Here is a 27,943-nt window from a genome sequence, read left to right as displayed (position 1 = left end):
GCTTTTTAAACTATACCTTCTTTGTTCCCATCATACTACCAGCCTGAGATGGTTGTAAACACTCCCACATAAATTTCAAACCTAACAATGGACAAAACAAGACACAGATAGTGTAAGACAAGTAAGGGACATCCCATTTAACTTTCTTCCCAGGAAACTGTGCCCCCCATTATCTGAGCGGGCTACTTCATAACCAAGAATAAAACGTTAGGAAAACGGGATGGAGAGAGGGATGCCAAGTCTATTCCAAAATATTTAAGATTCTTACTTTTTAAAATAACTGGTATTGAGAATGCTGTCAGGACAATTCAGTCATGAAAGGGAGCTAGTAAGACTTAAAATATAAACTCTTAATGATATCTTAATGAATCCAACAATTCTGCAACTAAACAGCCCTTTGTTGAGCTCAGAGGCTCTCAGGAGAAGCCTTGAGAGCCGTTGACTAAATAAATCCCCATTGCTACTGAGTTGGTGCCTGAGTTGCCCAACAAGAAGCTGCTCAGGCTAAGTGCTGTCATCTCCACCCACGACTTTGGGGCTCATGCCGGAAGACACTATTGCTTGCTCTGTCCATGGGATTTCTAACTGCTGTGTATGGATATGTATATTTATTTATAAATGTGTGTTTATATATGCATACACATATACATATAAACTCTTACAGCTAAAAGGCCCTTAAAAATAATCTTGCCTCCTTCACAAAATCTAAAATATCCCGAAAGTAATAAAATTGTAATATCTGAGTGATAGAATTATAGATGGTTACTTTATGAATTTTATGAAATGTTAGGTTACATTAGTAATGGTAAAATTTAAGATTGAATAAATAAAGCAATATGATTCTTTCACAGAAATCTCTGTAATTATTAATAAATCTTACAATTTATAGTTTTATATATAAATGTACACATAAAAATTTGTGTATCTCTGCATATGTATATCTATTTATAAATGTGTTTATATATGCCTACACATATACATATAAACTCTTACAGCTAAAAGGACCTTAAAAAATAATCTTGCCTCCTTCACAAAATCTAAAATTATCCATTGTGGTCTGTGGCAATTTTAAACCTACTTATGTTTTAATTTCATATTAATCAGCTGATTTGCCTGGGATAGCAGAGAAAGAGATAGTCACTGGGTACGAAAGGCAGAGGAAACTTAGCAGACTCAATTCAGCCCACTGCCAGGAAAATGATTAATTTATAATCATAAGTGGTGACTAAGGAAATCAAGCCCAAGTTTGTTAACAGGTGTATTTTGGGAGTAATTATGTCTGGGCCAGAAGCCAGTTTCAAGGTCACTGTTTTCTAAGCAGAGTTTTATGTTTAGTCCCTTTGCTGTGTTTACACAAGACAAAAACCAAACTGGCAACTGAACCATTTTAGTCAAAATGTTAGCATATCATTCATTTAGTTGGTCAACATGATATGAAACCATCAAATTAATAGATTTTTTTTGCCCTAAATTGAACAGATGCTTTGGTATCTGTAGGCATAGTCTTTCTCTATGGGAAATTAAGGATTTTTACCTTTAAATATCCTACACTCCAAAGTATTCTTCTACAGAGACTTAACTCATATATACATCATACTTAAAAATCTATTAGTCAATTTCAGGTAGATTAAAGAGTGACTTCATTGTGAAAGATAAAACAATAAAGCTTTCAATATGGAAGAACATGTTCCACAAGATAAGCAAAGCAAAGATTTTCTAACGGGATACAAAAAGCACTAATCATAAAGGAGAAGACTCATGAGTTGAAAATTTTTCTTCATCTAAAGACACCATTTAGAGAATGAAAAGATAAGCTACAATAAGGAGATAATTGCAATGCAGTCTGGGTTCACATAAACAACAGTGATCTTATAAGATTATAAGATTGTGTTTGTACCACATCTTTTCTATCTTGAGATATGTTTAGATACATGAATACTTATCATCCTGTTATAATTGCCTACAGCATTCACTACAGTAACATGCTATCCAGGTCTATAGCCTAGAAGCAATAGGCTATACCATATGGACTAGGTGTGTAGTAGACTATACCATCTAGGTGTGTTTAAGCACCCTCCATGATGTTTACACAAGGACAAAATCACCTAATGACACATTTCTCACAACATATCCTCATGGTTGAGCAATGCATGATTGTATTTTCAATGACTAGGAACTCATATCCAGAATATTGAAAGCACTTCTACATGATAAGAAATGTATAGACAACCCAAACAAAACATGGACATAAGATTGGAACAGTCATTTTACCAAAAACATTGATAAATATATGAAAAGTTATTCAACATCATTAGTTATCAGAAAAATATAAGTTAAAACTAAAAATATGATCCTACTATATGCCTAACAGAGTGACTATAATGGAATAACCTGACATTATCAAGTGTTGGTAAAAATGTGGAGCAGCAGGAAGTCTTGTACACTGTTCATTAAAGCATTAATTGATATAGTGGTTTTTAGTACTGTAAGATCTACAAAAGCTAAACAGAGGTACACGCTAAGACCCAGAATTCTACTCATATATGCTTCCACATATACCAAAAAAAGGCATTCACAAAAGTCTTCATAACCGGTAAAATTTCAAATGTGCATGAGTAGTGAAATGGAAAAATAGTGGTATATTAATCTAATGGACTACTATACGACAACGAATGCACTACGGCTACACCCAAAGCCTGGGTAAATCTCACAAACATGTTGAGAACATAAACCAAAAACAAAGGCACACTCAACGTTCACATCATGAATAGGAAGTGACATGACAAAATGGGTTTATGTTTTTTCCAGTCATGGCCAGCTGCTCCTGTGGAGATAGGGAGAAGGCAGAAAGTGGGATGAATCCAGGGTCTGGGCTTTCCCAAATGATGGCAAAGGGAGGGAAGGAGACAGAAGATAAGAGCACATGCAGAGCAATGTGTAACCGTGAATGTGAACCATAGGCTCTAAGTTGGGTAAGGCAAGTGAAAACTCCAGGCCTCAGTGGTTTGTAAATCCTTGGGGAGGGGAGGGTAGAATAATTTTTGGAGTTGGGGTACATGAGAGAGTGAGCTGGCAAAAGATAAGAGGTGATGATGTCCAAGCAAGGGGACTGAAATTGTGGTCAGGCCTTACTAACGCATAGCGTGTACTTACTAATGCACGGGTCTAGGGTGTGACTGTAGGGGTAGGGGGCCAAGACAGGGCAGACTTCCATTGGAGTCTCCATAGTGACTACTGGAGAAGAGGAGACCAAAGCGTTGAGAGGTGGAGAGTTGGGATGGTCATTTATATTCAATCAGCAGGAACTATTTCAGGACACAACTAGTGGGCCAGAAGCTACAGTTTTCTGTGACAGAGGATGGTGCTGGGGTCATCGTATAAGTAAACCTAATCAGGCAGAGTAACTGGACTGGAGACTGAATGCTTCGATGATGAAAGGGCAGAAAGGTCTGAAAGCAAAGGAAGAAGACCAGACCCGGGACTAGGATGGCTGAGAGCAAAAGCTGCCAGGAGTGCATTGCCCTAAGAGGCAACCACATCTCCTTTAGAATCAGCATTGAGAACAGAGAGTGTGGTGCTACTGAGTGGCTCATTGAAAGAGCACAGTGAGGGGCTGGTGGTCTGCGATAGGGTCATTTGGGGGATCTCATGGGATAGAAGTTCATGTGTTAAAGCACATGGAGGTCTTTGGACTCCTTGTCGTGCTTTCTTTTCTTTTCTTTTTTTTTTTTTTTTTTTTTGAAGAGGTCTCACTGTGCATTGTGTTGTCTGGGCTGGAGCACAGTGGCATAATCATGGCTTACCACAACCTCAAACTCCTGGACATAAGGTATCCTCCTGTCCCAGCCTCCTGAATAGCCAGGACTACAGGTGTGCACCACCATGCTTGGCTATTTTTTAAAAATATTTTTGTTGAGATGGGGTCTTGCCATGTTACCCAGGCTGGTCTCGAACTCCTGGCCTCAAGTGATCCTTCCACTTTGGCCTCCTGAAGTGCTGGGATTACAGGTGTGAGCCAATGTGCCTGGCTGCTTGTGATGCTTTAAGTAAAGTGGAGCAGTGGACAGGGTGGAATGAGCACTGAGACCACTTGCCCTTTGGTGAGGCTGAGGGCTGGGGGGAGGAGTGAGCAAGCGAGACTCTCTTCAACCAAGGCAGGAATAGAGGCTAAGGGGGCAGCTGTGTTACAGGAATGCAGAACTCCCAAATTCCAAGCATCCGTGATAACCACTTCTCCAGAGAAGTCTAAACAGGCCTGTTTTGGAAGAGAGTGCTAAGAGCAGGCAAATGGGAACAAGTATCTGCAAAATATCTTTATTCTTTTACCATTAACGCCAACATTTCTAGGTCAGAAAGAAGTCTGATGAGCCCACCACGCAAGACTGCATGGTTACTGACTGGAAAGGCCATCAGGACGGCAGAGAGCCACTGCGCCTCTTTCTGCTGAGGGCTGTGGATAGAGATGGGAATTTGAAACCTTCTTTCCTGTTTGTGTGAAAAATTCAGACTACTGGCAAATTCTACCCTGGAAACTGACTGTGGGTCAATGGGAGTCCGCTGGCGAATGGATACGGCCTGTTCTGTTTCCAATTCATCAGGAACCATGTGGAGAATTAATATCCTGCCCGTCCAGAAGGAAGGGAGTTATTATGGACAGCAAAGAGGAAAGGTAGCCAAGTTCAGATGTTCCCCAGGCTGCGGCTGCTGAAAGTCAAACAGTATGAAGTATAATGGTAAGTGGGGGGAAAGAAAAACTCAGCCAAGAATAGAAAACCGCACCTTCAGGGGCTAAGGGACAGTGGAGAGCGCTGCTGCCCTAAGATCCGCTCCTCCAAAAAGAGTCACCATTTTAGTGATTTGATTTCACCAAGAAACTGTTTGCCCAGAAGGTAAGAGGTCAATTAAGGACAAGGGGGAGGGGCATGTGAAGAGAAGAATGTTTCAAGCTTTTAGATCTCACGCAGTAGAAAAACAAAACCAGGAATCTATTTCTTTCACCTGCCAGAATGACGCTTCCCTTCCTCCAGCTAATTGCTGCTGGGAGAGTCCAGCCTTCTTGTATTAGCATCCAACCTGGATTACTTTCCGGCAAGCCGATGACTTCGAGGCTGGCAAAGGGCAGGTTTGGAGAACTACTGAGTTGGAATCAGAACATTTCCATACAGAGGTGGCACATTTTGCCCCGCAACAATCAGAGAATAAGGTTTCTGTATACTTGTTGGCTGGCTAGAAATCTCTACTTGAGTTTTAAACCTTAGGTCAGGTTCCCCAAGGCTCTGGCATCTCATCTCTGGAGAGCAACGTCAGTTTTAATGGTGGAAATTAGTATGAAGGAGAGAGGATGAGCTTCAAGGTGAAGGGAAGCAGCTGTTTAAATAGCCACAGTGTTTACATCACCTCCACTGCTGCCCAGCCATTCTCCTGTTTATGCTGGAAGAAGCCCCGCTGGTAGGGGGAATTCGAAGGCAGAGCTGCAGACCAAAGAGCAGACATTCAATTCCACTTAAATACTCGATGCTCTCCCCTCTCAATTGTTCTGGATGCTGCTATACTTGTTCCCCTACCTAGGGGCCCCATTATGTAGGAGGTCCCAAAAAACCATCGGTTGTACTTGCTCTCCTGTTGCTCATGCCTTATCCAGCTGAAAGATCAAAAGCAAATGGAACCTTAGTGAGATTCTGCACCACCCATCAGGTTTCTGTAGCTCCAGAGAGGGCGAATGAGCATGATGATCACATATTCCCAAAACTGGTGAGGTGCTGGGCCAACAGGTGATTTATTGCTGTGGAAAGCCAATAGGAGATTACTAAAGGGGTCAGGCCATAGGACATCAGTGGCTAAATGATTTCCTAATGGCCTGAAGGAGTCACAGTGCCTCCCTCCCTGCCTAATTTCATAGCAGAGGGTGTCCTTTGGACGAGGGAGAGAAGCTGGGTTATTAACCCTAGCTGGATGGTATTTAAGATAAGAGGAAAGAGGGTTGAGGCTAAGGGGAAATGCGGAAAGTTGAGAAATTTGGTTTTACTAAAAGAGATGTGTCACAGACATATTTCTGGTTTCTTGCATCATGGGACATCTGCTTAGAGGATGTAAAGTTTTTAACCCTTGCACTCCGGGTGTGTGTGTGCGTGCACACGTGTGTGCGCATGCAAATACACATGCATAAGCAGATTTTACATACAACTGCAGAGCTTATGTACTCTTAAAGTTTATCCATAAAGCCCAGTTTAAGAAGTCTTGCCCTCTATAGGTTAAGAGGGAAATGCTTCATCCAATAACAAAATCTTTTGAAAAGTTCCAAAATATTTTATTTTGGTAAGTAGGAATTCCTCATTGCAAGACATAAGTAGATATTGATTTTTTTCCTCTTTTATTGAAGTACATTCCCACACATTTGCCTCTAGATTATTTCTCAGGCGTCTCTGGTCAATTTGTCACCTCTAGAATTAAATATTGGTGAAACTTAGTCATCTATTAACAAAATATGCGCTTAGCATTTATAATGTGCAAACAAATATGCTAAGAGTACTCAGAGTAGCCCTGCCAAGTATTCAGAGATGAACAATGCATGCCCTAGATGCTCAAAGAGATTCTGCTGTAAAAATGAGATACTTACAAAAGCGTCTCTAATATGACATAGAATGTGGCATAAAAAAGAGTTCACGGTCAGAAGAGGAGAGTTCATTTTTGGGTGATATAATCTGGAGTAGCTTCATGAATGACATGCAATTGAAACTAATGTTAACTGGTTTTCAACTATTTTTATTCCTATACCCTCAGTGAGAAATACATTTTATGTCACAGTATAGAACACATATTAATGAAGATCTGGAATAAAAATTTCACAAAACAATATCTTCCCATATTATGGGGAATATGCTCTGTTATGTCCCATTCTACTCTACTCTACTCTATTGATTTCCACTTAACCAAAAATCCTAGTTGGAACCCATAAAGTTTATTTCCTAACGCAATGAGTTGTTGTCTATTATCTAATAAACGCTGCCTTAAAAGATGGCAAGGGTGTGGTATTTTGCATTATGAATATCAATTAGTCTTAACAGAAATTCTGTGCTATAGGTATCAGTTTTATCTCTGTTTTTCAGATAAGGAAACTGAGACTTTGAGAGGTTAAGTTACATGTCTAAGGTCAAGCAGCTCTTACATCGAGCAGCAGGGATTTGAGCCCAGCTCATGGTGACTATGTGAAAACCCACAGAGGGAGGAAACAATATTTGGGGAAGTGTGCAGCTTGGCTATCATGTAGGGTATAAGTAGGAAAATTAGGAGAGATGATTATAAAAGGAATTATATCACTCATTTAGGTAAAATTATTTTTGTCTTTAATCCTTTATCTTATTCCCAACTTCCTCCTGGAAAATCTCCCTGCATCTTTAGTCTGATTCTCCCATACCTGGTCTGTAGTTATACCCATTAAGAAATACAATGCAACTCAGAGGAGCTTGTTGAAAATTTACGTGCTCAGGAAAACAGAATAAAAAATATAGCAAGAGACCTATGCCCGCAAATCTTACTGAGGTAGAAAAACCTTACTTAACATAACTACAGGTATGTCAACCATACACATACATGTAACATGTAAATTTATGTTCTAAAATGCCACAAAGATGGGGTAAATTATAGGCACAATTTGGTAGTCAGGAGAAAGAGGACATATTTTCAATTGGTTCTTGGAATGTTTTAGGAAATGGATGGGAACTGGAAGGATAATATAAAAGGAAGATATAGTCCCAGGTAAGATAATGACAACGTGAAGTTCAAAGAATTCTTGGGTAAGGGCTGGTGGGAGGTAGACAGAGAAAGGGGACAGGAGGTGAAAGCAACTGAAGGAGGTTCAAAGGGTGGTGAAGAGATTCAAGGCTGGGATAAGATTATGAAGGACCATTGATGTAGTCATAATTAAATTCTCATTTTCTATGTTTAATAGTCAATGTGGACTATACATCTGATACATCTAAACTAAGAATTTTATTCTTATAATAGCAGAGAGAAAAATTCTAAGTATGAAAACAAAGCAAAAACCTAGCCTGTGCTTTCAGCTTGGAAAATAATCTCTTGCATCTTTTAATTTATTATTAGTGTTATTTCTGTGTATGCTCACATACATGAGAGCACCCACCCTTTGAACTGACCTGGGAACACTTCAGAGCTAATATGCAGTCAGTGCTGTATTTATACTTTGAAGAAATAATGAGGCACTCTCATTTTTCCTTTTTTAAATAAAATGCTTTCTAAGTAAGGGGAAGCATATCCATTAGAAAGAAAACTCAGTAGTTTAGATTGCTGGGTTCAGGTTCTTAATAATGACTATTATTGTAATGTTAATGGTGGTACCACAGATATCAATCCTCTTCCTATTGTAAAAGTGATCATTTTAGTTCTGTGTTGACTCCCTGGATTACTTGCTATATGTGTTTTTAATGTATCACCTGTTCAATAGAAAATAGATATCAAAAGATTTCTTTGGATTATCTGTGCTTTACTTTCAGCATCAATACAATGGTAGAATAATTCATGAAATAGACCCACTTTGAATGGCTATTTGCAGAAAGAAAAGCAAATGTAAAAAGGTATCTTTAACAATTTCCAAATTCTAAGACAACTGCTATTACAGTTTCCATTGGAAATGTGCCTCTAATAGCCCAATACTCTCCTTTCAGTATTGGCTCGGTAAGAAGGAGGCAATCATTGTTTTTAGCTAATATTAAAGCATCAACTTGGTCATCAGTTGAGTTGTGTGTCTGGGATTTTAAAAGAAAGTACCTAGCCAGACCTTACTTAATCTATTTTGTGTGAATACTACCAAAAATGGTTTGAGTGTCAAGCATTTGTTCTCAAAATGTGCACCTGTCTGAAATACAGCTTATTCTTGTTATTCGCATTAGCTATGTTTTATAAAGTTGCTGTAAATGCTGATTTAGCAAATATTGAATCATTGCTCCAGGAAGAATACAGGCTTAAGTTCCTGTGAGCCTTGGGTCACATTTTCATTCATCGATCAATATATAAGTTTATTTTATCTGCATTTCTGTTTAAAGGCACCCATTTACTATATATTGTTAATTCATTGACATTAAACTTATACTCAACAGCCCTATAACTCATGTCATGTCTAATACATGTATTTTCTCCGGAAGGCACATCACCGCCTTGCTGTACTCAGAAACACTGGATAACACTTCCACAATATGCTTTGAGGGCCATTTTAAAGAGCGAAATCATCAACAGAAAGCACAAAAATGAAAAAAAAAAAAAAAGTCACTGCACAGGCTGTGCAAGGACACCTGTTGGCTGTCTGAGAGCTGAAGCTAGAAGATAGGGTCGCCCTGTTTCCACCTCATCTGGCACATGAGCAGCGAGAGACTCGGATTTTTACCCCTATGGGCATGTCTGCAGATGACTAGAAAAGAGCTGCGAGTATTGATTTTGGGGTCACGAATACATTTTAGCAAGTAGGTAAATTAGCAAATATGGAATCTATGAATAATGAAGATCGACTATGTCCTATTTCTGTGCTACCCTGAATTTACGTGGATATGTGATGATTTTAATACCACTATGACTCAGTTATACGTGTGACTCATGCTAGTTTTAGCGCTATTTAGATTTTGAACTACAAGTTTACCTTACATGATTTTATTATTTCTTTCCATCCCACTTAAAGAAAGGTAGAGAATTGCCTGTGGTATACTGGTAGTGGTCATGGTGAATTTCCTCTGGGGCATGAAACTAGCTTTCCAAGGGTAACACAAATCAGCTACAGAGCAACACAACAGGAATTAATAGAGATGTAATCTCAAAAGGTACTTCTGTTTAAAACTACCAAATCTTATGTACTATTTATTTTCTGCGGGTTGAAAATAAATTTCAGAATCCAAAGAGGATTGAAAGGGTACAAAAACTAAAGGATTGTTTGACATATATGAATATTTTCTGTTTTTCACTGATTGTTACCAGAGATAACAATTGTATGATTAAAGGAATTGAAATATTGTATCTGTAATGATACTTAGAGAGATTTCATAAATATGGTGGTCCTTACACTGTTTGGAACTTATGAGAGGAAAATCTTTGCTGGAGTATGTGAAAACGCTGATCAATTTGTCTGCTCTGCTTGTATTTTTCTCAGATTATTTGTGTCTACAACTGAGAGATGTGATGCCATATCATGCCACTTTTCCTGGCCAGAGTTGATTAGACCAGGAATGGACACCTGACCCAAGATGGGCTAATAATATTTGTTACTCTATAGTCATCATAAATAGGGCAAACCATTTAGTGGAATAAGTATCCAGAAATAGATCCAGAAAAATATATAAATTTGACAGATGCCAAAGACATATTTCAATTTCTTGAGGAAAAGACACTCTAATGCTGATGCTAGCATAATTGGCTCTCCATCTAAAAGAAATGAAACCAGACCCCTATATGTAATATTTTCATGTAAAAGTAAAATCAATAAAAATATTTGAAGAAATTATGTACTTATATATCCTTGGCTGGAGAAGAACTTCTTACACAGATTAGGAAACTCAAAAACCACAAAGTAAAAAAATATTTGAATATTAAAAAATCTTATTACTACAAAATACATCCTAAAGAGAGTCAAAAGATGAACAGTGGACCAGAAAATATATTTTAAACAGATACTGGATTTAACAGAGTTGACTGCACCATCATCCTTGAAATATCTCCAAGTATTTGAATTTTATCTACAATGCTACACTATCCTGCTTTCTTTTCTACCTCACTCACTGATTGCTGCTTTCTAACTCAGTTTACTCCTCTCTTCTCCCTCTAAATTTTGGAGTACCCCAGAGTTCATTTCTTAGCTCTTTTTGTATTTCCAGATGCCCCCTTGGTGATTCCACGGGATCTCATGCCACCAAATGTTACTTACACCCTGAAGATTAACAATTTAACATCTCCATCTGAACTGCTCCCCTGACAGTTGAACTTATCTTTCCAACACGAACCAGCATCTTCCTGTGGTTAATAGGCATCTCCATCTCAACATGTCCAATCAAGAACCTTTGATTTTCATTCTCAAAACCCTTCCCCATCCCCACTCCAGCAATACTTGTTTTGCTAATGTTATGGTTTGGTATGGTTTATTTGGCTCCACCAAGTCTCATGTTGAAATTGATCTCTGGTGTTGGAAGAGGGGCCTGGTGAAGGCATTTGGGTCTTGGGGGCAGATCCTTCACAATAGCTTGGTGCTGTCCTTGTGATAGTGAGTGAGCTCTTGCTCTTAGTTCCCATAGGAACTGGTTGGTGAAAAGGGCTTGGCACCTCCTCCACCTGTCTCTCACCATGCGATCTCTGCATGTAGGCTCCCCTTCCTTTTCCACTATGAGTAGAAGCTTCCTGAGGCCTCACCAGAATCAGATGCTGGGGCCATGCTTGCACAGCCTGCAGAACCATGAGCCAAATAAACCTCTTTTCTTTATAAATTACCCAGCCTCGTGTATTCTTTGATAGCAACACAAATGGACTAAGATAGGTAAATATTAATAGCACCAAGTTTTTGTTTAAGCCAAAAACCTGAGAATCACCCTTAATTCCTTCTGAAACCTCACATTCTACCTCCAGCCACTGAAAAAGCTGCTTTGCATTATTTTCAAAATACATTCCCTAGGGCTGGGTATGGTGGCTCATGCCTGTAATCCTAGCACTTTGGGAGGCTGAGGTTGGCAGATCACGAGGTCAGGAGATCGAGACCATCCTGGCTAACACGGTGAAACTCCGTCTCTACTAAAAATACAAAAAATTAGCCGGGCATGGTGGCGGGCACCTGTAGTCCCAGCTACTCAGGAGGCTGAGGTGGGAGAATGGAGTGAACCCGGGAGGCGGAGCTTGCAGTGAACCCAGATCGCTCCACTACACTCCAGCTTGGGCGACAGAGCGAGACTCTGTCTAAAAAAAAACAAAAGAATACATCCCCTAGACACCCATTTGTCCTTGTTCCTTACACTGTTCTCATCACTGAACTGCCATAATCTTGCTCCTAGATTACTACAATGGCTTTGTAACGACATTCCCCATCACACTCTTGACTTCCTCCATTTTATTCTCCATAAATGACCAATATGATAAAACAAAAGAAAACATAGATCAGACCATGGTTTCCCTCTAGTTGTAAGCCTCCAGTATAATACCATCTCACTTAAAATAAAACGTAATCTCTTCCCCCATGCCTCTAAGGCCCTAAATGACCTGGCTTTCCTCAAGCTTCCAGCTTTTTCCTCTGCAAGCTCACTTCCAACACTGCATTCCAGCTACATGGACTTTCTTGCTGTTCTCCAAACAAGTCAAGCTTGTCTCTTAGCATGTGCACTTCCTTTGCCTGGAATACACCGTCCTCAGGTTTTACGACGACTTTTTCTTCATGTCATTAGGAAATTTTTCAAGTGTTTTAAGGTTTACTCAAACCATATTTGAAACCTTCACCCCTGTCATTTTCCATCTATCATGTTTCCCCACACTACTTGACATTACCTGAAATTATATGGCTTTAGATTACTCGTTCCTTGCCTCTCCCAGTAGAATGTAGGCTTCACGAGAACACATACTGTACTTTGTTTACCACTGCACTCCCTACCTTCAAAAGTGCCCGGTAAGTAGTAGGCACTCCATGGCTGTAAATCAGATGAACAAATGACCCACACAGTGGGTTAGTCTGCCAAATATAGAGTGCCTACAACATACAAATCCAAGGAATGAATGGATGTGACCAGGGCATTGATAAAGAAGGAAATGTGACGGATCCTACGAATATATTGTAAAAGGTCAATATCATTAGTATCCACATAAATGCATATTAAAATATGTAGATAACCTTTCCACTTAGAAGATTAGTACCAATTAAAAATTACTGATACTATTCACTGCTGAAGGAGATAGGAGGAAATCGTCATTATTTTACACTGCTGGAGAAAGTTAAATTGCTACTAAAATAATCTGGTAATAAATATTAATGTGAAAAATGCACACTCCTAGGAATATTCTAGAGATAATCTATAATATACATTTAAAATCACATAGAAAAAACTTTATTGCAGAATAGCTTGTAGTATTCAAAAGTAAACATTCAATTTTATTTTTTTAATTGACAAATAATAATTGTTCATGTTTGTGAAGTACGTAGTGATGTTTTGATACTTATAATAGATAGTAATGAGACCAGAGTAATTAACATATCCATCGTCTCAAAAATTTTTTTTTTTTGTTTTGTTTTAGGAACATTCAATATCCTCCTCCTAGCTATTTGAAACTATTAATATTATATTATTGTTAAAATTGTCATCCTGCAGTGCTATACAACACTAGAACTATTCCTCCCATTTAGCAGTAATTTTGTATCCTTTAATAAATCTCTCCCTGTCCCTCCCTTCCTCCTATCAGTCCCAGCCTCTCATATCCTCTGCTCCACTTTTTATTTCTATGAGATCAACTTTTTTTTAGCTTCCACATATGAGTGAGAACATGTGGTGTTTAACTTTCTGTTCCTGGTTTATTTCACTTAACATAATTTCCACCAGTTTCAAAAATGGAAATTCTAATGTCCCTCAATAGTAGAGAGATTGAATGTTTCAGGATATGTCCACACAATAGAATACTATGCAGCTATTAAAAAGAGTGAAGGAAACGGATGCATCCTAACTTGAAGGGGTGCCCAATATACCTCAAGACTGAAAACCGGAAGTTAAAGGATAATGCGTATACTGTACAAAAAGCAAACAACAAAAACCTGTGTGTGTGTGCTTGTGTTCACACAGGCTTGCAGAAGAGGACAGAAATGCAGTAACACTAAGCTGTTAGGATGACCTCAGGGAAATACAGGGTAGAATGAGGGAGGGGTGTTAGCTTTTTCTTTATGTATCTTGTATTTTAAAATATATTTTATAAAATTTAATTTAAAATTATTCATTTATAAAAGAATAAAAGTGTATGATTCTCCTTAGCTATGCAGAAGTTAATAAGCCACTGACTCTCCTTAGCTATGCAGAAGAATACATAAACTAAACTAAGGAGTTTTACATTTTAAAAATTAAATGAATTACAATAAAATAACGCTAGTAGATTTGAAAGTCTTGATAAAAGTTCACTTTTATAGAATAGATATATTATCAAAATGACTTGAAAGAACAGAAATCTTTCTATTTCTCTCAATAGAAATAATAACTATTAAAAATTAAAACTGTTATTGAATAATTACTTCTCCAAAATTAAGCCCTTATTATGTTAGCGGTAAATGCTTTTAAACTGATGATTTCAATACCACAGAAACAGTCCCAGGAAGGACAGTTTGCTTTATTCATTCCACTGGAATGGAAATATCTGTATGTGTGTGTCAAATACACACACACACACACACACAATGAGAAAGACTACATCCATCACCTTGCTGGGGAAAAGTGCAAAAGTAGAGAACCAGAAACTTTGAGCAATGTTTGGAAGAAAAAGCAGACTGGATCAGAAGGGTGTAGAAACCAGAGAAAGAAAAATATTACACACAGAAAAGAAATGTGCAGACTAAAACCGCACTTTTCCCCACTGGAGCCTTCAGGCCACTTAAGCCTGGAAGGGCTCATGCAATTCTTTGGGCAAAAATTGATTTGAGATCCAACTTGAAACATACAACCATTTTAATCTTATATTCCTTGACTAGCATATATTACAGAACCATAGTAAAATATTTTTTAAATTATAGATCTATAAGGAAAAGTTGGCAAAATTGTCAATACGATGGGAAACTTCAGCTGTCGAGCAACTGAAAGACCAGGCAGACAAAAAAAAAAAAAATCAGAAAAGATATATGGTATTTAAACAATAAGAATAATAAACACCATCTAATGGCTGTTACTAAAATAGTCTCCTATGTGTCCATCAGTCAGGAGTCACCCAAAGAAAGGAAAACTACTTTAATTATTTAAAACAGGGTTGGGGGGCTAGAGTGCAAGAAATTGTTTCCACGTGTGAGAGAAGCTGCAATGACAGATGGGTTTTGTTGAGCCAAGAGATTAGCAGCAGCAGGAAGCCACCACCACTCCAAAGCTGGGATCAGTAATAATAGACAGCTTTTTCAAGGAATTTTACCATAAATTAGTTAGAGAGGGATTTGGGGTCAGGGTTTCATTCTGCTTTTTCAAGAGACTTCTCTCTTTCTCCTGGAGGGAGAGGGTTTGAGCCTCCCCTTGGCTGTTATGGATAGAAGTTTGAGGTCCAAGGGGAGAGCAGCTTAATCAAGAACATATGGAGGTGTGGGCCGGCCTCTCAACTGTCGGAAAAAAATACCTAAATATGTTACATAAGAATAATTCCCTGAAACAAATCTTCAGATTGAAGCAGGGCCACACTGTGGTCCCCAAACTATGCAATGTAGGAGGCTTAACCCAGAGAAATATTCTGGTTTAGTGGTCGCACTTCAAAGATAAAAACAGGTTTCTTCAGGCATCCAAGTTTCAATATCAAATAGCCTAAATAGAGAAAGCCATTAGGCAGACCTCCAACTTCTCTATGGTGATGTCAATTATTAGCAGGCATTTGCTGCTATGTTCTGAAGGAGAGAGTGACTGAGCGCTACCGTGTCAAAACAAATGTCTTTCCATCAAAACCAGCTGCATAGTTAGTGGGGCCCAAAGCAAAAATGAATACGAGGTACCCCTAGATACAAAATATATTAAGAATTTCAAAATGATGACAGCAGAACATGAATTAGCCCAAGCATGGGGTATACTTCTTGTCTCAGTGCAAGATTCTGTATTACTGCATGGGTTGCACACTAACAAAGTCAGCCTTGCTTTCAAAGATTTAGGAAACTTTCAGGCTGGCCCATGAAATATGGTATGAGCCCTCTTCAGCAAATTCCTTGATGACAAAAACCTAGAGATGAAGTAAAATAAAGAACTTAGAAATGAAGGCTCTGCCCTGGTGGTGAGCATTGAACTGATTTATAGATAAAACAAATTCTAAACAACTTTGGGAATTATGGTTACAGAATACAAATACTTGAAATAGGAAGAAGAATGAAATTGCTAATGCATTCAGCTAGCCCTGCAGGTAAGCAGTTGATACCACCTAAAATCATATTGCGTTTTTAATGAGATGTGGTGATTCTACACTGAGTGTTTTATTTAGTATCTTCCCTGGTATCTTCATGTCGGATTGGTAATGTGCTGACGTCTTAAGGTTTGAGGGAGGTACATCTCACACGTAGCGTGAAAACCCAATTATCATGCTCTGAACCATAAAAGAATCTAGAAGACTCTAGAAGAATCTTTTGTTGGGAAATATCTCATGGAGTGAAGAAACATTTATGTGAGGATTAAGTGATCTCACTGGTTTTACTTCAGTTTATTTTTCTTCTATTAAATTTGGATAAGTTACATTTAATCTTTTTATTGAAAAATACATTATTTGGTTTTTACAAAAGTATGAATGTTAATGATTATTCACGTGTGATGGGATTTGAGTATTTTACCCTCATCTTTCTCATCTTTGCCTTTTCCATATTAATTAAATTATTTATGTGTCATATGTAATTTTTACAGAGGCTAAATTTAATTTTATTTAATTTAAAAAATTAAGTCAAATATTACCCCACCCAAAGGTTCCAGTCCAGAGAATTTTATTGGTGAAATCTATAACAACTTCAAGGAGCTGGGTTTCTGTATTTACATTGTTTGAAAGAACAGAGAGCTAGAAAATTTCCAACTTGTTCTACAACATATCATTGATACCAAACCAAGACAATTAACTACGAAAAAATGAAAGATATATCAATCACTTTGAATATAGACGCAACAATGATAAGTAAAATCTTTTCAGGTGGCCACACCCTTTCTAATCCAGCCATGTGGTGTGGGGGTGGGGGTGGGGGTGACAAGAGAGCTGTGTGGACATTGAGAGCCTAGCATGCTTTTGCATGGAAACCATGGAGATGTTCTCCTCCCCCGTCTCTGACACCCTGAATAACCTCTACTAGACTGAGGAAAATGGAGACCCAGAGGTACTAAAGAGGTCCCAGCGATGGGCAGAAACTAAACTGGACTGCTTGGGTTCAGACTGTGGTGTCTTAACTATCACCAGCCTTCTTCAACAGAGGCTACTGCCATGGGTTGCTAACGATGGCATAACAAGGGTAAGGCAGTGGAAGAAATCCACCCAGAGAATAGGTAATAAGGAGTGCAGTGCTTATACACAGTTTTGGAAACAATAATAAAGACAGCTAAGCATTAGTCTGCTTTGTATTATCACCATGAGTCTGTAGTTTCAAACAATGTCAGTGATAAAATGCTCCTTTGTGAAAAAAATCAGTTCCTTCTATGTTTACATTTTTTAATAAGATTTCAAAAATTGTATTTATTTATTTATGTGAATTCACAGATGACAAAGTGTATATACTTATGGTGGACACTGTGATGGTTTGATATATGTATCAAACATACAGAATGTCTGAATCAAGCTAATGAACATATCCATCACCACACATACTTATCATTTTTGCGATAAAAACATTTAAAATCTACTCTCTTAGCAATTTTCAAGTATACTATACATTATTACTAATTATAGTTGCCATGCCACGTAACAGATCTCCAGAACTCATTCCTCTAGGCCAACTAAAACTTGGTATACTTCGACCAACATTTCCGCATTTCCCCAGCCCCTGGTAACCACAATTTCATTACCTATTCTTTAATAAACTGTGTTTAAATGAAGTTAATTCAGAGATCTCTCAGTTACACAGTCAGCCCTCAACATCTGCAGAATTAGCTACATGGGATTCTTTTATTTTTAATTAATTTATTTTTTGAGACAGAGTTTTGCTCTTGTTGCCCAGGCTGAAGTACAGTGGTGCAATCTCAGCTCACTGCAACCTCCGCCTCCTGGGTTCAAGAGGTTCTCCTGCCTCAGCCTCCTGAGTAGCTGGGATTACAGGTGCGCACCACCACGCTGGGCTAATTTTTGTATTTTTAGTAGAGACGGGGTTTTGCCATGTTGCCCACACTGCTCTTGAACTCCTGGTCTCATGTGATCCGCCTACCTCATGGGATTCTTTTCAAGAGTAATGTTGTACTGGTTTGGAAAAGTTTGAGTTTGCTTCAGGAGCTGTTTGTGTCACCACATATTCTGTGTTTAAGCTGCAAGTTAGAAATAAACAGTGATAGCACAATGATTATAATGACAAAGAAAATTTATGTTATTCCAATTCTATCAATCCATGTGATTTCTTGGACTTTTTATTTGGATTTAAAATTTGGATAGACATATGTAGAAGAATAAAACTGTACCCCTATCTCTCACTGTATACAAAAATTAATTCAAGATTGATTAAAGAAGTAAATGTAAGACCTAAAATTATAAAAATTGTAGAAGCAAACCTAGGAAAAACAATTCTAGACAATGATCTATGCAAAGAATTCATGACTAACAACACAAAGCCAAATGCAACAAAAACAAAAACAGACAAATTTAACTCAACTAAAAAGCTTCTGCATAGCAAAAGAAATAACAGTGAACAGACAGCCCACAGAATGGGGGAAAATACTTGCAAATTATACCTCTGGCAAAGGGCTAATATCCAGAACCTAAAAGAAACTCAAACAGTTCAACAACAACAAAAATAACAAAACCTATTCAATAGTACACAAAAGATATGAGCAGACATTTTACAAAGATATATAAATGGTCAAATGAAAAGCATATGAAAAAATGCTCAACATCAGTAAACATCAGAGAAATGGAAACCAAAATCATAATGAGATACCATCTTACACCACTCAGAATGGATATTATAAAAAAGTCGGGCCAGGCACGGTGGCTCACGCCTGTAATCCCAGCACTTTGGGAGGCCAAGGCGGGCAGATCACAAGGTCAGGAAATCGAGACCATCCTGGCTAACATGGTGAAACCCCGTCTCTACTAAAAATACAAAAATAAAATAGCCGGGTGTGGTGGGGGGCGCCAGTAGTCCCAGCTACTCCCGAGGCTGAGGCAGGAGAATGGCGTGAACCCGGAAGGCGGAGCTTGCAGTGAGCCGAGATCGCGCCACTGCACTCTAGCCTGGGCAACAGAGCAAGGCTCCTTCTAAAGTCAAAAAATAACAGATGCTGGCTAGAATGGGGAGAAAAGGGAACGCTTACCTACTGCTGGTGGGAATGTAAATTAGTACAACCTCTACGGAAAATAGTATAGTGATTTCTCAAAGAACTAAAATTAGAACTCCTGTTCAATTCAGCAGTCCTACTCCTGGGTATCTACCCAAAGGAACAGAAATTATTATAAAAAAAAGATACTTGTACTCACATGTTTATTAATGCAGTATTCACAATAGCAAAGATGTGGAATCAACCTAAGTTCCCATCAATGAATAATTGGATAAAGAAAATATGGTATGAGATATATACATATATACATATTTTTTATATATATACACACACACACGTATACACACACAACATGGAATACAGAATACTACTCATCCCTAAAAAAGAATGAAATCATATCTTTTGCAGCAATATGGATGGAACTGGAGGCCATTGTCTTAAGTAAAGTAAGTCAGAAAAAGAAGGTCAAATAGGGCATGTTCTCACTTACAGGTGGGAGCTAAATAATGTGTACACATGGACATAGAAGATAGAATAATAGACTTTGGAGATTCAGAAAGGTGGGAGAGTGGGGGCAGGTGAGGGATGAGAAATTACCTAATGCATACAATGTGTGTTCTTTGGGTGATGATTACACTAAAAGCACAGAAAAACACAGTGAAGAACTCCATCCCAGCTGTGAGATAAGACCCTGATGCTGGCTCCTGTTTTTTGCTTTCTTTTTTTTTTTTTTTTTGAGACAGGGTTTCACTCTGTTACCCAGGTTGGAGTGCAGTGGTGCAATCTCAGCTTACTGCAACCTCTGCCTTTCGGGTCCAAGCAATTCTCCTGCCTCCACCTCCCAAGTAACTGGTATTACAGAAATGCATCATGACACCCAGTTAATTTTTTGTATTTTTTTAGTAGAGATGGGGTTTCACCATATTGACCAGGCTGGTCTCGAACTCCTGACCTCAGGTGATCTGCCCACCTCAGCATCTGTCAGAAAGTTTGAGGCATGTCGAAGAATTGTCTGTGAAAGTCATGAAAGAGAAAAATGTTATAAAAAAGAATTTATGCAAAAAATGTTGTATAATTTAAAAGTAATTAGGCCTCCTGACTGTAAAACTATTAAAAAAAAAAAAACAGTTTATGTGCAAGGTGTGTAAGAAAAGTAAAATATACCTTTGGTAAAAGGATTATAAGGAGGCATAAGAATGTACATTTTTACCAACATTAAAAAGTTAAAAAAATTATTGTTTTGAAGGTTTGAGCAAGTTTTAAAACGTTGATTGTAAAGAAAATTATGTGTGTAAACATATTAGCTAAAGTTAAAGAAGTATCATTCAGTTTTTCTGTGAACTGGACATTAAAGTAAAAGCATAACAGATTTTTCTTAAAGCACCAACCTGCTCTTTAGCAAAAATTATAAAAGGTTAAAAAGAGTCTATAAAATCTTACCTTACAGTCAAACATTAAAAATTAGATAAATATGTCTACAAAATTAGATAAATATGTCTATTAAAATAGGTTTAACATTAATAACACACTAATATAAAGATAAAATTTAGTTTATCTGGTATAAAAATCATACGAGAAGTATTGTTAAATGTAAAATGGTATTTGGCTTTCTCAGGTTTAAAAACTAATAAAATTAGGTGCTAAAGGAAATTTCTCAGTAAAAAGGCACTAAGCACTATAAAGTCCACTGCCAAGGTCCCTTAAGAGGAAGGTCCCTTAAGATACCTTTTTAAGAAATTGACCTTAAGGAAAGGTCAATTTCTTAAAATTTGTATTCTTGGTTTATCTTCCATTTTCCTTTCTCTCAAAAGCTAAAAGTCTTTTAGCACATGTATCACCCCTAGAATTTCTGGTAAACCAGCACTAGCCTGAAGATCACGTTCTCATCAAAAGGTAGAAAAAAGAAAAACTCGAGCCAGCCTAGGAAGGACCCTACCTTGTGCTGCTAGCCACCAAGACTGCTGCTGTTCGTACAGAAAAAAAAAAAAATGGATGGACTCATCACACTCGAGTCAGGAAAGCACCACCCACTCCAGAGTCGTAGACCATAGTCCCAGGGAAAAACCCAACCAAACTAAAGCTAAGAAAAATTTAACCCTTTTCATCCATTCTATTACTCTTTCTTCTTTCCTCATTCTATTGTTGACCATCTAGTTATTAACATAACCAAGTCAATTTTGCCTCAAACTGTTGCATTTAATGCTTGCCTTGTTATATCCTGTGGGGACTTGCCAAGTCAAAGACAGCTTTTTACTTCAGAAAAGTACTTCTGTCCCTCCTGACTCTCCTCAGACTGGGCATTAGTAAACTAAGACCATTTAATCCAGGGATATTTTGATAAAGACCCTAGTGCCAACCAGGAGTCTTGCCCCCCAATGTAGAGCTTTCATGCTGTAGTTGGTCCAATGTTCTCTGGACCACTAAAGATGGACTGCCCCAACCGGTTTTTATAATTTCCTAAAACCATACATTCATTTTACTAGAGGATCATAGAAGTTAAAGACTTAAAACAAACGTTAGCAATTAAGACAAGATACCAAGATGCAAATGCCTGGTTAAAATGGATCAAATATTCCATCTGCACGTTAAACAAAAGCAATTGTTATGCTTGTGCACATGGCAGGCCAGAGGCCCAGATTGTCCCCTTTCCACTAAGGTAGTCCTCTAGTCGACCAGGTGTGGGCTACATGGTAGCTCTTTTCCAGGATTCTAAACCCTAGAGTAATAAGTCATACCAAACTCTCTCTGCTATATCCCAAAGTCCAGCACCCTGCGGGTCAGACCCCGAGGGCCATCCGGCCTCCACCTCCCAACACTAAGTTCACTTTGTGTCTCTCATGACAGGGAGAAAACTTAGCATTCCTTGGAGACCTGAAAGGATGCAGCAGGCTTAAGAATTTTCAAGAGCTTATCAATCAGTGAGCCCTTGTTCATCCCAGAGTGGATGTGTGGTGGTATCGTGGTGGACCTTTCCTGGGCACTCTGCCGAATAACTGGAGTGGCATTTGTACTTTAGTCCAGTTGGCTATCCCTTTCACTCTGGCATTTCATCAACCAGAAGGAAAAAAATATAAGACACCATAAAGCGAGAGAAGCCCCTTATGGGTCTTTCAACTCTCATGTCTATTTAGATGCAATTGGAGTCCCACGAGGAATACCAGATCAATTTAAAGCTTGAAATCAAATAGATGCAGGATTTGAGTCAATATTTTGGTAGATGACAGTTAATAAAAATGTAGATTAGATAAACTATATCTATTACAACCAACAGCAACGAGCTTTTCATGAGTAAAAAGAAAAACTCATGTCGGCCCCAGCCCTGAAGTCACCTGACCTGACAAAACTCTTTACACTCTACGTGTCAGAAAAAGAAAAAATGGCAGTTGGAGTTTTAACCCAGACTGTGAGGCCCTGGCCAAGGCCAGTGGCCTATCTCTCAAAACAACTAGACAGGATTTCCAAAGGCTGGTCCCCAGATCTAAAGGCCCTATCAGCAACGGCCCTGTTAGCACAAGAAGCAGATAAACTAACCCTTAGGCAAAACTTGAATATAAAGGCCCCCCCATGCTTTGGTAACTTTAATGACTACCAAAGGGCACCATTGGTTAACAAATGCTAGAATAACCAAGTACCAAAGCTTGCTATGTGAAAATTCCCACATAACCACTGAAGTTTGCAACACCCTAAACCCCATCACCTTGCTCCCAGTATCAGAGAGCCCAGTTAAACATAACTGTGTAGAGGTGTTGGACTCAGTTTTTTCTAGCAGGCCCAACCTCTGAGACCATCCTTAAACATCAGTAGACTGTGAGCGGTATGTGGACGGAAGCAGCTTCGTCAACCCCTGCAAAGTGACTCTGAAAAAGACGACAAGCCCTGCTCCAGTCACACCTGGAAGCTGACTGGTCCACGCACGGCCGAAGCATGAGAAAACTCATCGCAGGACTCATTTTCCTTAAAATTTGTACTTTTACAGTAAGGACTTCAACTAACCTTCCTCAGACTGAGGACTGCTCCCAGTGTATACATTAAGTCACTGAGATAGGACAAAAGGTTGCTATGGTCCTATTATTTTATGGTTATTGTAAGTGTACTGGAATTCTAAAAAGAACTTGTTTGTATAATGTTATTCTATACAAGGTATGTAGCCCAGGAAATGACCAACCTGATATGTGTTGTAACCCATCTAAGCCTCCCATGACCACAGTTTTAAAAATAAGATTAAGGACTGAGGACTGGTGGAGGCTCATAAATGATACGAGTAAAGTGTTAGCCAAAACAGTAGAAAAACGGGTGCCCAAACAAGTCACCTTAAAATTTGATGCCTGTGCTGTCATTAATAGTAATAAGTTAGGAATAAGGTATAGTTCTCTTAATTAGAAAAGAGGCTATATGGCAGAAAATAAGTACATCTGTCATAAATTAGGACTGTGTGGAAATGTAAATACTGGTCTTGTGTCATTTAGGCCACGTGGATTAAAAAAAATGAAAAAGATCCAGTCCAGCTTCAGAAAGGAAAAAATAGCCCTTCCTGTACTAAGGGAAAATGTAACCCCTTAGAGCTAGTAATAACCAATCCCTTTGATCCTCGCTGGAAAAAAGAAGAGCGTGTGACCTTAGGAATCGAAAGGGCTGGATTGGATCCTCGAGTAAATATCTTAGCTCAAGGAGAAGTTTACAAACGCTCTCCTGAGCCAGTGTTTCAAACTTTCTATCTTGAACTAAATGTGCCAGTACCAGAAATCCAGGAAAAACAAGAAATTTGTTTTTGCAATTAGCCGAGCATGTAGCCCAGTCTCTCAATGTCACTTCATGTTATTTATGTGGAGGAACTGTAATAGGAGATCAATGGCCATGGGAAGCCCGAGAATTAGTACCTACAGACCCAGTTCCTGATGAATTCCTGACTCAAAAGAACCACCGTGATAATTTCTGGGTCCTAAAAGCCTTAATTATTGGACAATATTGCATAGCTAGAGAAGGAAAAGAACTCACCTCATAGGATGACTTAGTTGTCTGAGACAGAAACTGTATAATGGTACCACAGAAATAGTATAATGGTACCACAAAAACAGTCACTTAGTAGAGTTCAAATCACACAGAGAAATCCATTTAGTAAATTCCCAAAGTTGCAAACTGTGTGGACCCACCTGGAGTCCTACCAGGACTGGACAACCCCCACTGGATTGTACTGGATATATGGGCATAGAGCTTATGCCAAATTACCCGACCAGAAGGCAGGTAGTTGTGTTATTAGCACTATTAAACCATCTTTCTTCCTTCTGCCCATAAAAACAGGTGTGCTCCTGGGCTTCCCTGTCCTTGCTTCCCATGAAAAGAAAAGCATAGCTATAAGAAATTTTAAAAAATGAAAAATGGCCCCCTGAGAGAATCATACAATATTATGGGCCTGCTACTTAGGCACAAGACTGCTCATGGGGATACCGGATCCCCATTTACATGATCAACCGAATCATACAGTTACAAGCTGTCTTAAAAACATTCACTAATAAAACTGGCAGAGCCTTGACTATTCTGGCCCAGCAAGGAACTCAGATAAGAAATGCTATCTATCAAAATAGATTAGCTCTCAACTACTTGCTAGCAGCTGAAGGAGAGGTCTGTAGGAAATTTAACCTTACTAATTGCTGCCTACACATAAGTAATCAAAGGCAAGTAGTTGAAGACATAGTTAGAGATATGACAAAACTGGAACATGTGCCCATCCAAGTGTGGCATAGATTTGATCCTGGGGCCATGTTTAGAAAATGGTTCCCAGCACTAGGAGGATTTGAAACTCTTATAATAAGAGTTATAATTGTAATAGGAACCTGCTTACTGCTCCCTTGTTTGCTACCTGTACTTCTTCAAATGATAAAAAGCTTCATTGCTACCTTAGTTCACCAAAATGTTTCAGCACAAGTGTACTATATGAATCACTATCAATCTGTCTTGCAAGAAGACAGAAGTAGTAAAAATGAAAGTGAGAACTCCCACTATTGAGTGAGAGTCTCAAAGGTGGGGAATAAGGGAGGAGACCACCCCTCGTATTGTTTTATGCACAATTTCTGCCTCCAAAGAAAGAAAAAGTAAAAACTAAAAGGCAGAAATGAAATCCACAAGCAGACAGCCTGGCACCACACCCTGGGTCTGGTAGTTAAAGATCGACCCCTGACCTAATTGGTTATGTTATCTATAGATTACAGACGTTGTAAAGAATTGCACTGTGAAAATCCCTATCCTGTTTTGTTCCAGTCTAATTACTGGTGCATGCAGCCCCCAGTCATGTACCCACTGCTTGCTCAATTGATCACGACCCTCTCATGTGAACCCCCTTAGAGTTGTGAGCCCTTAAAAGGGACAAGAATTGCTCACTTGCGGAGCTCAGCTCTTGAGAGAGGAGTCTTGTGGATGCCCCCGGCCGAATAAACCCCTTCCTTCTTTAACTTAGTGTCTTAAGGAGTTTTGTCTGCGGCTTGTCCTGCTACAGATTTTGTCCATAATGCTTATTGTATTTTCTTTCTAAAAAAAGATTCAAATCAAATGTGTCAAAATGTTAACAGCTTTCAATGATGGGTGGTAGGTTCATGGATACTTGCTATGTTATTTGTACTTCTCTATATTTTTAAATTTCTCAAGAAAAACAACACAATAAGGTGACTGTACTTTTAGTAAATTATGGCTGCATGTTACCCAGATATCTGCTCCAGTTATATTGAGAAACTGGAAGTGTGAAACTCCACCATCTGCTAAAGAAATCTTGACATCCATGGGTAGCAAAGAAACATCAAAAACTGATGTTAAGACCACATGACAGAGCAAATATACTTGACAACATTTAGATTATTTTATTAAGCAAGGAATCCTAAAAACAAAACCAGATTTCATTGTGGAGTCAGAGAGGATAATGTAGACCTTTGAGGTTAAATTATCAATGATATTGATTAAGGTTTCATATATGATTATTCATTGATTTTTCTGCTGGGTAGGAATAAAGAGAATTTTAGCTGAATAAAACTTGTTAAAAGTACAAGCTGTTCCAAGGAATTCTTATGTATATTTCAGGCTGTTATTATAGGATTAAAGTGTTAAGTGTGGGGAGGAACACAACATTTGAAGAATCTCAGCTCAAAGGCCCTTCCTCACTAGAAATGAATTGTTATTCTGACTCATCTTTTGTGCAGATGAAATTCATTAACTTTCCAGCACTTGCATGACTGTGAGGTTATTTCCTTGCTGAACTTTTGTGCTGGAGACATGCTGAGGACAAACTATGGTGAAAATTTCCGAAAGTAGGTGCTTGCTGTGTAAATACTTCCCTTGATAAATGATGCCCCAATTAATATGTAATTGTGCAATCATGTAGTCATTTTTTTCATTAAAAAGTTATTGATGCACTTAAGCTTCAATTCCAGCCATTGGTTTACAGCAGACAAATATACAAAGTATAAGGCAAAATATTGATCTAGATAAACTCATAGATATTAGGACTTTTAGAGAAAATAACGTTTTTGCCTTTGTCTAGTAATTCAGTTCAACCAACTTTTAGTTAGTCTTTGCTAGGTACCAGATACTTTGTAAGGCACCGAAACTGTAAAAAATAGAAATTATATTTCCTACCTTTTAGGCAGTTGTCAAAGAGCATGGAAAACATACATGTAAACATATTTATAATTCAATGAGATGTTGAAAAATAATACAACTTAAACAATTTTAAGCCCCATGAAGGCAGGACCACATTTTCCTTTCTCATAGCTCTATCTCAGAACTTAGTCTAGTGCCTAAAGTATTGAATACACTGAATAAGTATTTAACTTGTTGTCTTAGTCCATTGGGGCTGGTGTAATAAAATACAAGATACTGGATGACTTATAAACACAGAAATTTATTTCTTGTAGTTCTAGAAGTGGGGAAATCCAAGATCAATTTTCCATCAGATTCAGTATCTGCTGAGGGCTCACTCTCTGCTTTGAAGATGGTATCTACTTGCTGAGTCCTCAAATGGCGAAAAGGGTGAACAGGCTCGCTTGAGCCTCTTTTATGAGGGCACTAATCCTGCACATGATGGCAGGTTCCTCATGACCTAATGATACAGGATTTAAGAAGAAATCACTTAGGCAGATAGCAAGGGTATGGAAGTCCTTGGTAAGGCTTTTCTTTTTAATGAAAAGCAGCCCCAAATCCTTTTCTAACAAAGAACAGCCTGCAAGCTGGGAGCTTGCATGGATGAATGCCAGCAGGAACTAAGAACTAGACATTTTCAAGATGGTGGCTCCATCTTCCCTTCTCTGCCAGCCATATGTGCTGTAAGGTACAGACAGGATGGTACCCATCAACTGGAAAGCCCATTTGCATAAGAAGATTAGGGTGGGGTGACCAGCCTTCCCTGTGCACTATGTCAATGTCATACCTGATACAACCAATCTATGAGCCCTATGTAAATCAGATACCACTTCTTCAAACTGGACTATAAAACTTTGCACATTCACTGCCAGCCTGTCCTTTCCACTCAGAGACCCCTTCCTCTATAGAGGAAACTGGTTCTCTTTCTCTTCCCTTCTACCTATTAAACTTCCCTCCTAAACTCCTCATGTGTGTCCATGTCTTAAATTTTCCTGGCTCATGACAACGTACCCCAAAGTATATACCCCAGACAATGGAGCTGCTTCACTAATAATCCCCGAAAGTCCCCCTCTCTTGACATTACCATTTTGGGGAGTGGGTATCAATGTATGAATTTTGGGGTGATATAAACATTCATAGTATTTGTTAATGAGCAAAAGTATGACATAAGAGAAAGTGATTATGAT

General features: G+C 38.5%; 1 protein-coding gene and 1 non-coding gene across 8 annotated transcripts in view; both read right to left on the bottom strand.

Moving 5' to 3' along the window:
- The window catches only part of MBNL2 (muscleblind like splicing regulator 2), a 397,414-nt gene that overhangs the window by 317,155 nt on the left and 52,316 nt on the right, over positions 1-27,943 (bottom strand). The gene's annotated exons all lie outside the window — the stretch shown is intronic.
- LOC123569916 (small nucleolar RNA U13) lies at positions 16,182-16,280 on the bottom strand. Its single transcript, XR_006693798.1, has one exon. It is a non-coding gene; the product is annotated as a small nucleolar RNA U13 (small nucleolar RNA).

Source organism: Macaca fascicularis, chromosome 17, assembly GCF_037993035.2.
Source record: "Macaca fascicularis isolate 582-1 chromosome 17, T2T-MFA8v1.1".
NCBI lineage: Eukaryota > Metazoa > Chordata > Mammalia > Primates > Cercopithecidae > Macaca > Macaca fascicularis.
Note: the sequence above shows the minus strand (reverse complement) of the source record. Positions and strands in the feature narration are given on the sequence as shown.